Consider the following 12,846-nt stretch of genomic DNA (forward strand, 5'->3'; position numbering starts at 1 on the left):
TGCCAACATCCACTGGATCATCGAAAAAGCAAGAGAGTTCCAGAAAAACATCTATTTCTACTTTATTGACTATGCCAAAGCCTTTGTGTGGATCACAATAAACTGTGGAAAATTCTGGAATAGATGGGCATAGCAGACCACCTGACCTGCCCCTGAGAAACCTGTATGCAGGTCAAGAAGCAACAGTTAGAACTGGACATGGAGCAACAGACTGGTTCCAAATAAGGAACAGAGTACATCAAGGCTGTATATTGTCACCCTGCTTATTTAACTTATATGCAGAGTACATCATGAGAAACGCTGGGCTGGAAGAAGCACAAGCTGGAATCAAGATTGCTGGGAGAAACATCAGTAACATCAGATATGCAGATGACACCACCCTTATGGCAGAAACTGAAGAGGAACTAAAGAGCCTCTTGATGAAAGTGAAAGAGGAGAGTGAAAAAGTTGGCTTAAAGCTCAACATTCAGAAAACTAAGATCATGGCATCTGGTCCCATCACTTCATGGCAAATAGATGGGGAGGCAGTGGAAACAGTGTCAGACTTTATTTTTTGGGGGGCTCCAAAATCACTGCAGATGGTGATGGCAGACGTAAAATTAAAAGATGCTTACTCCTTGGAAGGAAAGTTATGACCAATCTAGACAGCATATTAAAAAGACATTACTATGTCAACAAAGGTCCATCTAGTCAAGGCTATGTTTTTCCCAGGGGTCACGTATGGATGTGAGAGTTGGACTATTTAGAAAGCTGAGTGCTGAAGAATTGATGCTTTTGAACTGTGGTGTTGGAGAAGACTCTTTGAGAGTCCCTTGGACTGCAAGGAGATCCAACCAGTCCATCCTAAAGGAGATCAGTCCTGGGTGTTCATTGGAAGGACTGATGCTGAAGCTGAAACTCCAATATTTTGACCACCTGATGCAAAGAGCTGACTCATTTGAAAAGACCCGGATGCTGGGAAAGATTGAGGGCAGGAGGAGAAGGGGCCAACAGAGGATGAGATGGTTGGATGGCATCACCGACTCGATGGACATGGGTTTGGGTAAACTCTGGGAGTTGGTGATGGACAGGGAGTGCTGGCGTGCTGCGAAACATGTCGCCAAGAGTCGGACATGACTGAGCAACTGAACTGAACTGAAGGTTCGTGCAGTGGTTTGTATAAGGTTCTTATAGAGTGAGATTTATGCTGAGTTTGTTTTGTTTTGTTTTTCGTCTGATGGGCCAGGCTGAGTTAGGTGGTAATCCTGTCTGCTGCTAATTGGGTTTGTATGTTTGTTTTGTTTGTTCTTTGGATGAGGCGTCCTGTACGGGGTGCTACGGGTGGTTGGGTTATTCAGGGTCTTGTATTCATTTGTGGTTTCATTTGTATGAGTTCTCACTATTTGATACTCCCTAGGGTTAGTTCTCTGGTAGTCTAGGGTCTTGGAGTTAGTGCTCGCACTCCAAAGGGTCAGGGCTTGATCTCTGGTCAGGTACAAGAATTCCACAAATGGTTTGTTTTGGCATTAAGTGAGATTAAAACACATACCCAAAAATGAGAAACCAAAGATGAATCCCAGACAAACGACAGTTACAAAATCAGGCAAATAATAATTAAAATAATGGAATATACACATAAACATCCATAAGCAAAATCAAAACAACCAACAAAAATAAAGTACAATAGACTGATCCAGCAAACAAAGGAAACCAAAATTTACATATACCAGTTAAGAACAAAAGTAACTAAAGCACAAACTGGAAAACAAAACTAAAGCAAGGTGCTGAGTGGGGAATAAAGCAGTGAAGGCAAAACTAACAAATATGTTGAGCAGAAAGGAGAGAAAGAAAAGAAAGAATAGATATGCAAAGTTAAATAGAATTGGATAAAGATTTATATACATAAAAGATTAACTGCAAGGGGAAAAGAAGAATAGGAAAAGCAAACAAAGGAATAAATGTAAAAATATAGGTTTGAAAAAATTAGGAAAAAAAAAAGAAAATGCCACAAAAGTACAAAAGCCCAATGTAGAGGCCGAGCTTTATAACAAGAATAAAATGTGTGATTGAAAAAAAAAAAAAACCTGAAAGGCTCAGTTAGATTTCATAGTGCCAATAAAATTGACAAGTACAACAGAGGGGGTGGGGGGAATAGGAAAAAAAATCCAAAAGAAACTACAGAACAAGTCAAAAGAATAGTAAATGTTTTTCTTGAGTCACTGCGGTCAGGATCCTTTCCCTCGCTGGGAGTCACAGCCCACCTCACCTCCCTAGGATGCCCTCCAGCACTGCTGCCTCTGGACCGGCTGTGGGGGCAGCTCAGGTTCTGCTCTGGTCCTGCTCCTGTGTGTTCTTGCCGCCATCTGAACTATCAGAACCAGTGCGTTTTCTTCTGTGTGAGCTCTCACTGTCCTTTTATATATTCTGTAAACACAGAGTCTGCCTAGTTGATCATGTGTATTTAATCTGCAGCTGGTGGGAAGGTTTTCGGTCTTCATCCTTAGCCACACTGCACCTGGGTTTCAGTTGTGGTTTTATTTTCACCTCTGCATGTGGGTCATCCAATGGTGTTTGCTCCAGAGACTGCCCTGGAGGACTTGGGTCTGCCCCAGTGAGAGCCAGGTGCGGAGGTGGTGCAGCTCCTTGGGTCGCAGGGGGATCTAGGTACTCAAGGGAGTTGGCTGCTCAGCAGCAGGAAATAATAGTGCTCTAAAAGGGTATGAAATTCAGATTTAAATTGAAGAACGTACGGAAAACCACTAGACCATTCAGGTATGACCTAAATCAAATCCCTTACAATTATACAGTGGAAGTGACAAATAGATTCAAGGGTTTAGATCTGACAGAGTGCCTGAAGAACTATGGACAGAGGTTCATGACATCATATAGGAGGCAGTGATCAAGATCATCCCCAAGAAAAGGAAATGCAAATAGGCAACACAGTTGTCTGAGGGGGCCTTACAAGTAGCTGAGAAAAGAAGAGAAGCAAAAGGCAAAGGAGAAAAGGAAAGATATACCCATTTGAATGCAGAGTTACAAAGAATAACAAGGAGTGATATGAAAGATGTCCTCAGTGATCAATGCAAAGAAATAGAGGAAAACAATAGAATGGGAAAGACGAGAGATCTTGTTAAGGTAATTAGAGATACCAAGGGAATATTACATGCAAAGATGGACACAATAAAGGACAGAAACAGTGGGGACCTAACAGAAGCAGAAGATATTAAGAAGAGGTGGCAAGAGTACACAGAAGAACTGTACAAAAAATATCTTCATGATCCAGATAACCATGATGGTGTAATCACTCATCTAGAGCCAGACATCCTGGAGTGTGAAGTCAAGTGAGCCTTAGGAAGCATCACTAGGAACAAAGCTAGTGGATATGATGGAATTCCAGTCGAGCTATTTCAAATCCTAAAAGATGATGCTATGAAAGTGCTGCATGCACTCAATATGCCAGCAAATTTGGAAAACTCAGCAGTGGCCACAGGACTGGAAAAGATCAGTTTTCATTCCAATCCCAAAGAAAGGCAATGCCAAAGAATGCTCAAACACAATTGCACTTATCTCATGGCAAAGTAATTACTCTTTGGCAAAGTAATGCTCAAAATTCTCCAAGCTAGGCTTCAACAGTACATGAACCGTGAACTTCCAGATGTTCAAGCTGGTTTTAGAAAAGGCAGAGAAACCAGAGGTCAAATTGCCAACATAAAGAGAGTGCCAGAAAAACATCTATTTCTGCTTTATTGACTATGCCAAAGCCTTTGAATGTTTGGATCACAATAAACTGTGAAAAATTCTTCAAGAGATGGGAATACCAGACCACCTGACTTGCCTCCTGAGAAATCTGTGTGCAGGTCACGAAGCAACAGTTAGAACTGGACAGGAACAAAGGACTGGTTCCAAATTGGAAGAGTACGTCAAGACTGTCTACTGTCACCCTGCTTATTTAACTTATATGCAGAGTACATCATGAGAAACGCTGGGCTGGATGAAGCACAAGCTGGAATCAAGATTGCCGGGAGAAATATCAATAACCTCAGATATGCAGATGACACCACCCTTATGGCCGAAAGTGAAGAAGAACTAAAGAGCCTCTTAATGAAAGTGAAAGAGGAGAGTGAAAAGTTGGCTTAAAACTGATTCAGAAAGCTAAGATCATGGCATCCAGTCCCATCACTTCATAGCAAATAGGTGGGGAAACAGGGAAAACAGAGAGAGACTTTATTTTCTTGGACTCCAAAATCACTGCAGATGGTGACTGCAGGCATGAAATTAAAAGACACTTATTTCTTGGAAGAAAAGCTGTGACCAACCTAGACAGCATATTAAAAAGCAGAGACATTACTTTGCCAACAAAGGTCTGTCTAGTCAAAGTTATGGTTTTTCCAGTGGTCATGTATGGATGTGAGAGTTGGACTATAAAAAACATCCAAAGAATTGATGCTTTTGAACTGTGGTTTGGAAAAGACTCCTGAGAGCCTCTTCGACTGCAAGGAGATCAAACCAGACAATCTTAAGGGAAATCAATCCAGAATGTTCATTAGAAGGACTGATGCTATAGCTGAAACTCCAATCCTTTGGTCACCTGATGTGAAGAAGTGACTCATTGGAAAAGACCCTGATGCTGGGAAAGACTGCAAGCAGGAGGAGACAGGAAGGACAGAGGATGAGATGGTTTGATGGTATCACCGTAGATGGACGTGAGTTTGAGCAAGCTCTGGGAGTTGGTGATGGACAGGGAGCCCCCCATGCTGCCGTTCATGGGGTCGTAAAGGGTTGGACATGACTGAGCAACTAAACTGAACTAAATTGGGTGGGGTCCTACTCTGTAGTTGGGTGCATCAGATGCCTGATGGACCAACCTCTATTATTCAGCTGCCAGTGCTGGCATGTGGGGACGGAGAGGCTATGGTGATGGCTCTACCCTCTACGCATGACTCAGCAGTATTGCCTTGCTTCCTTGGCTCCCGGTTTCCTCCACAGGCATTTCCCACCACAGTCTCCTCCCTCACATCCCCTTGGTTCGTCTCTCAGCAGTCAACAGTAGCCTTTGCCTTGGGATTGCTCCTCAATCTCTAAGCTCCAGCTCTTAGCCGCTGCTGCGCCTTCTAGGGGCCCTGCATCCCTAGGTACATATGGCTGCGGCAAGGACCGTCTGATCCTCATTGCATCTAGGCTGCCACAGATCAGCTGTTTCACTCTCAGCCTCACTCTCAGCCTTAACTGTTTCTCCTCTGACTCAGACAGTTGCCCCGATGTGGGGCTTAGACCCCTGCTTCAGTTCCCCTACCCACTGAGGGCAGGGCCAGTCCTAGTAACTCTCCTGTTTTTCCCCCTGGTTCCTTCGTCCTCCCAAGTTTTGCGTGGTTCTATATATTCTTTTCCTCTGGTCAGGTCCTCCTGTCTGCTCTCCGCTGGTGTTCTGCATGCGTTTCTGTGTCTGACAGTGTATCCCTGATGTAACCGTGGAGATGTACGCCATGTCCCCCTGCTCCTCCGCCATCTTGTTCTCTAATAGTTTATTTTTTAGGATAGTTTTGGATATATAGAAAAATCAAGCATATGTTGCAAAGAGATCTCATATACCCCACATCCAGTTTCCACTATTATCCACATTTTATAGTAGTATGGTACATTTGATGTAGTTGGGCTTCCCTGATAGCTCAGGGATTCCACCTTTAGTGCAGGAGATCCCGATTCAATTCTTGGGTCAGGAAGATCCTCTAGAGAAGGGATAAGCTACCCACTTCAGTGTTCTTGGGCTTCCCTTGTGACTCAGCTGGTAAAGAATCCGCCTGCATTGCGTGAGACCCAGGTTTGATGCCTGCGTTGGAAAGATCCCCTGGAAAAGGGAAAGACTACCCACTCTGGTATTCAGGCCTGGGGAATTCCATGAACTGTATAGTCCGTGGGGTCACAAAGAGTCGGACATGACTGAGCGACTTTCACTTTCTGTTATAGTTGATGAACTAATATCAATAGATTATTATTAACTAAATTCCATGGTTTCTTCAGATTTCCTAAGCTTTTACCTAATATCCTTGTTCTGTTCCAGAATTCCTTTTCATGTTTCTCATGTCTCCTTAGGCATTGCTTGCTGTGATAATTTCCCATACTTTCCTTGTTTTTGATGACCTCAACAGTTTGAGGAATGTGGCTGAGATACTTTGCAGGATGCTTCTCTATTGGAGTTTAAAATTTTTCTCCTATTTACACTGCAGTTATGAGTTTTGGGGAGGAAGATCACAGAGGTAAAATGCCATTTATGTCACATCATTTCAAGGATATATGTTCTTAATAATATTTACTACTTGACATTGACCTTGATCACCTGGCTGAGGTAGTGTTTGTTAAGTTTTTTTTTTCACTGTTAACTTATTCTTTATTTCTCCTCCTTCTATACTATCTTCTTAGAAGGAAGTCACTGTTTCTTAAACTAAAGGAATTGGGCTCTCTCTCCTTGAGTCAGAATATTTACATAAATCTTTTGGGTTTCTTCTACATAGATTTGTCTCTTCCCTCCTATTTATTAATTTGATCATTTACTTAAATAGTATGGACTCATGGATATTTATTTTATACTTTGGGTTATAATCCAGTGTTACTTATTTTATTACTTACATTTTCCAGCATTGGCCATTTGAAGCTCCCCACTTGGCTCCTCTGTCCCTTTGACATACTGCTGTCAGTGGAGGTGGAGTTTATTTATTTGTTTTATGTTATTTCCTTAACCTTCAGGCAATGCAAGATGCGCCACATTCATCTTGTCAATGTCCTGCTCAGTCCCAGAATCAGCCATTTCTTCCAAAAGAACAGGTTCAGTTCACTGAAGCCTGGTGTCAGAAACCGAAGTAGGTGTGTGCTCGTTGTTTCCTTTGGGTCCTCTTAGCTGACGAACAAGAAATGCATGCATGTAAACTAACCCATGTATGTGCACGTATCGAGACACATTTCTCTATTTCATCATCTTATAGTGAGCGGCATGTGAGCTCACCCTGATGCCTCCAACGCTGATTCATTGCCACAGGGTGGTTCTAGTGGCTAGCCTTCCTCATCTATAAATTCACATTCCAGCCGTGAGAAACCTGACTCCCACCATCCACCAGCCATTTGCTGAGTTGTTCAATTCCAGAGTGTACAGAGCAGTATCCAAATTATTCATCTGTACCCCTTTGGTGGGGAGAACTGTTTTTTAGGAGGATATACTCCGCTTTCAGACTTCACTCATTTCTAAGTCCCTGAGGTCAATATCTTTTCTTCCCATTCCCTTGCTGAGGTTGATTGTATATGTTTGTAATACGGTGTATGTATTTGTAATACGGTGTATACGTTTGTAATGTGGTTAGATTTTTTTTGTCATAATCTGTCTTCTTTACTGGGATCCTCCAACTTCTTAAATTTAAATTTGCACATATTAAGGTTTATTCTTTGTGTTGAACGGTTCTGAGTTGTGACAAATGCCTGATGTCATGTTGTTGAGGGAGGTCATCAAGAGGATGTGACCACCTGTTGGCCTGAGAGCTGGACCCAGGAAACAAGAGGCTCCTTACCCCCACCCCTGCCCTTAGAATATGCATTCGGCTTGCTTTTTCCACTCCCAGAAGCTGCCCCAAGGATCCTGCCTAGAGATGATAATGAGGTATTGAGACTGCCTGGATGGTATATGTGACTAAACTCAGTTAAAGCTTCTGTGTTAACTTTTAAGATTTGGGTGGGTTGCAGAGATCTAGTTGCCCAAGATAAGTCTCGTCAATTGCCTTGTTTGTTAAAGCCACCACCTGCCACTCTGGAGCGGTTCATCTCTTTCTTAGTTATCTCCTTGCCCTGTGTGGATGGTAGTTGAGGGGCTGGTCTCAGATGGCATTTGAGGTTGTGAACTAACACATGTTCTGACTCTACAGAATAGTTCAACACCCTAAAAATGCTTTTATCTATCCATCCCTCTCCACCTTCCTCTGCACCCCAGACAACTAGTGACTTTTCTTAATGTCTGTATAGTTTTGCCTTTTTCAGAATGTCATGTAATTGGGATCATACAGTGTATAGTCTTTTCAGACTGGCTTCTTTCACTTAGCAGTATGCTTTTCTTCTAGGTCTTTCTGCCTCAATAATTCATTTGTTTTCCTTTTGAATAATACTTCATTGTATAGATATACCACCATTTATAGTCACCTGTTGAAGGAAATTGGTTCTTTCCATTTGGGGGCAGTTATGAATATCGCTGTTGTTCTATGCATAGGCAGGTGTTTATGTGGACATTAGTTTTCAAACTAATACCCAGGAATGTGATTGCTGGACCATTTTGCACAACTGTATTTAATGTAAGATACTGTCAAACTATTTCAAAGTGGCCATACCACTTTGCATTTCTTTCTTTTTTTAGAAAAAAAATTGTGGTTAAAAACATAAACAAAAAGTCTACTCTCTTTAACAAATGTTTAAGCTTGCAATACATGTCTCAGATGGGAAACAGTCTGCCTGAAATGCGGGAGATCCAGGTTTGATCTCTGGGTCAGGAGGATCCTCTGGAGAAAGGAATGGCTACCCACTCCAGTATTCTTGCCTGCAGAGTTCCATGGACGAGGAGCCTGGTGGGCTGCAGTCCATGGGATTGCAGAGAGTTGGACACGACTGAGGGACTCACTTTTTCACATGTTGTTAACTCTGCATGCACTGCTGCGGGCGTTGAAACACTAGCCCTGGACAGCAACTCCCTACTTCCCCCTCCTCCAGTCCTTATCAATCCCCATTCTGCTTTCTGCTTCAAGAATTGGACTGCTTTTGGTATTTCTATAAGTGGAATCATGCAGCCTTTCTCCTATAGCTAGCATATTTCATATGCTTACCATAATGTCCCCAGGATTTCCTTCTTTTCTGAAATGCTGAATAATATCCTATTATATGTATATACCACATTAAAAAATCCATTAGTCTATCAATGGACAATTAAATGGCTTTTCACCTCTTGACTATTGTGACAAATGCTGCAGTTAGCATAGGAGTGCAGATGTCTTTCCAAGAGTCTATTTCTAATTATTCTGGATAAATACCTTGACATGGGATTGTTGAATGACATGGTAGGTCTATTTTTAAGAAATCTCCATACCATTTTCCATAACCATGACATCATTTTACATTGCCATCAACAGCACACAAGGGTTCCAATTTCTCCGTATCCTGGGCTGGTACTAGTGACAACACACACACACACACACACACACACACACACACACACACACCCTACCTTCTGCTAGCTTCTTATATCTATAATCCTTATCATAACTCCTAAACATGCTACATATATGTTCATTATTTTCTAGTTTAAAACTGGGTGGCCATTTACTTCTCCCATTGTATTATGTCATCCTCGGGAAACAGTAGCTAAGTGTTGAATGTCTAAACCCTGTTATACTCTGCAGGTCAAATCTCTGATGATACAAGTGCAGATTCTCAGTTTTTGCTGGATGGAAGTTAAAGCCATCTCTAGGCTGGAATTTAGACTCTTACTGAAAAGCTATTCTACTAATCACCAATTAATGGATAAATGAGCTTCACAACTTTTGTCAGTTCATTATTTTATTGTCAACATATTATTATTTGTGAAGGGAGAGAATGAGTTCAGAGGTTGAAAGTCTTCAAATTAGGAAAGACTGACAAATAGGCCGACTCTACTATTCTTATTTACAGTGGAGATTTTTAAAAGAAAAATGACATAATGCACCTCACAAATGGATGCTATTAAAATTCATTTTAGGCATCATTTTTCAAATACAAGGAAACTTCATTTCTTCTTTTTAATTCCCTAATATATAAACACTTCATATGTTCAAATGTTTGTAAGGCATGTTATCTTAAAGAATATTAAAAAAAAAATCAAAGTGGTATAGAAATAAGCTCCTGGAAAAGTGCTGGTATTTTTTTCCCCAATTGTTGGATAATACTGCAAATAATTTCTTCCAAATAAAGGGATTTTGTTTTGTATTAAATTTTATAATAAAAGCTCCCAAACAATAGATTCAGAATTCTAAACATTTTTAAGGATTATAAAAAGATATGCCTGAAACCTTGCATGTTTTTAAACAGTACAAAGTAAACTTTTTATATGTAGGCATTTTTAATAAAAAAATTTTATTTGTGTTTTAGGATTAACAGGCTAACATAAATTGTACATATTTACAGCAGTAAACTACATTTCAGAAGCTGCACAACGGCCTTTGTTTAAGTATAGCTGATGGTTTTTGACACCAGCCTTCAAACATGTTTTCTTCCTTTCATTTGCTGCAACACTGAAAACCTTGTAGTACCAAAGCAAAGAAAACAGCAACTTATTTTATAGCAAAGCCACATTATTAACAAAATACTGAGTAAACTACAGTCCCGTGACTGCTAGGGTATGAGACTGTTAGTCCTGAAATCGAGAGCACAAGCATTTCTTGTGTCCATACCTGATTGCATGAAGTTGAGTTTGCATTTTAGAAGAATACACGATTACTCAATGAGTGATGAATAGAAAAAGGCCATGGAGGGTAGAAGGGTCAGGAATCAGAAGACACTGAACTTCTTCGTCACTGATTCACTGCTAAGAGGAAAACCTGTTTCTTCCATGTGTATAAATCAGTCTGCAGGCTTCATGGATTTTGTCCAGAGATCATTTTTGAGAGAGCCTAATGTCAAATACTTTAAGCATGTAAAAAGGAATTAAGGAAATGGTTAGGGATTTAATCAAATCCCTAACAGAAAGGGTACAAACCAAGCACACTGTATGAAAGTTTGATTTCAAATGTATAAAGCAAACTACAGAAAATCACAAGTTTCGTTAGAACAGCAGTTTCAATCAGAAAATACAGCATATACTGATACAAAATAGAAAGTTGAATTATAAAAGTAAGGAATCTACCTTTTCTTTCTTGGCATTAGTTAAACCTGTCTCGTTGCATTAAGATTTTTATAAGTTTCCAGAAATACTCATTCTTGCCATTCAGCCTTTTAGTGGTCTGGTAGGTATACAAAATATCTGCTTATGTATGAAAGCATATGCTTATGTCGAAAGAGCAAAAGAACATTAAAATAGTATAATTTATATACCTTTGTAAATAAAGTTCTGCCAGCTGAAAAATAGAGATGGAGAAAGGGGTTATTTACAAGAACTGTAATACCATTCAGGAAATGAATTAGCTAATTCCTGTTCAATAGGAGGGTAGTAGACAATTCAACAAAATGATTAATGGAGACTAAAAAAGCACAAGGAACAAAACATTCAACATCTTTTAACATATTTGGTGAGTTTAGCATAATGGATTTTGAGAGGCAACAGAAGGTATGCATTTCTCTCTGTATACATGTAGCACCTGCTTTTGAAAGATCCAGTTATGTAGTACAGTGTGCTGTGAATTAAGATAGCAGGAAAGTTCAGCTTATGTTTGGAGTCAATCAAGTTTTAGGTAGGGTGGTAGCCAAAGAGGTGTTCCATTGCTGGCAAGATAGTTATTTTCCCAATCTTTAGCCTAGTGAGTCCTGCTTTCCCAAACCTCTTGAGTCATCATCTAAAGATCTTTGCCTTAAGAGTTTCCTTGGATAAAATCAGAGTGAAACAATTATTCAGAGATGATTGACAGCCAGGAGAATTTTCAAGCAAGCCACCCTAACCCAGGTGAGTTTCTCTTAAAAACAGTTTTATTTGTATTGAGACAGTATTAAAGCTTCCCCTTTACATTTTCATTAACCTTTTAAATGACATGACACATTATTTCACATTAGTTAGTAAGATTCCATCACAATGGCACAAAATGCTGCCTGGTGGTCAAAAACAAAAAGCTTACTTAAAGATGTCAAAAAAAAAAAAAAAAGTCCCTGTAAACATTAATATTATTTGGGATTTCCAAAACCCTCATGCAATCTTGACTTTGTAAGAATGCCACTTTATTTTTATCAAGGGAGTTATTGATCCTCTCTAAAATAAGGAGTTGAGCAACACAGTCAATGAATATATGCATAATCAAGGGACTTCCCTCTAAATGTCTTGGCAACATTGTTGCAAAATAGAAAATAGTTCAAGCTTTATCCAGTGAGTATTTCAAAAAGATGTAAGAAACATATTAACATGAAATTGATTACCTTAAACTAAAAAAGTGGATATACTGCAATTCAATGTAATTGGGGAAATATCAAGTGGAAAAATACATTATCTAGTAAAACTGGGATGGCTGGTTGCCACTCTGAGGTAAGCCTTGCAGATGATATTTTTATGAAATAGTAAATACTATATGTAACAGGAGACCAGGGAAGTTAACAATTGAAAAGAGAGGGGCAGAAAAGGTATTTCTCTGCACATCTATTTTATGCAGTCTTGAGGGACAGTGGTGCATGTCAAGAACTGCCCATCCCCCTTAGATAGTTTTAAACCTTCTATTTATTTCTTGGGATTTGGTGTGCCATACTCTGGGAGGATTCTCTAAAATTCACATTGTAATGTTCTAATTATGCAGTATAGTCCCAGCTTCAAGAGTAAACACCTCATAGAATCTAAATTCAAAGGTTTTAACAAGCCAGACTTGGGTAAATTAGGGGAAAATGAAACTTTGAATAAAAATTTTCTTTTTCCATAAAGGAAAAGCAGCAGTAATTAGCCTAGGAAGTCAAGACCTGCTAGACTGGCGGGATCGAGAATGGTGGCATTAGGATTTGTATAGTCATAAGCAATGAAAAAAATCTCAGTGACCACTTGGCACAGAGCCTAACATGGATTCAACTGCAACTTTGACTGCATTTTAAAAAACCCATTTAGAGGTTGTAGACACAGGCTCTATAGGACTAAAAATAACTTGGGGGAGGGTGTAGGTGACACGTGTTTCACAGGTATTGTAT

The sequence above is a fragment of the Cervus canadensis genome, chromosome 19 (assembly GCF_019320065.1).
Source record: "Cervus canadensis isolate Bull #8, Minnesota chromosome 19, ASM1932006v1, whole genome shotgun sequence".
Classification (NCBI taxonomy): domain Eukaryota; kingdom Metazoa; phylum Chordata; class Mammalia; order Artiodactyla; family Cervidae; genus Cervus; species Cervus canadensis.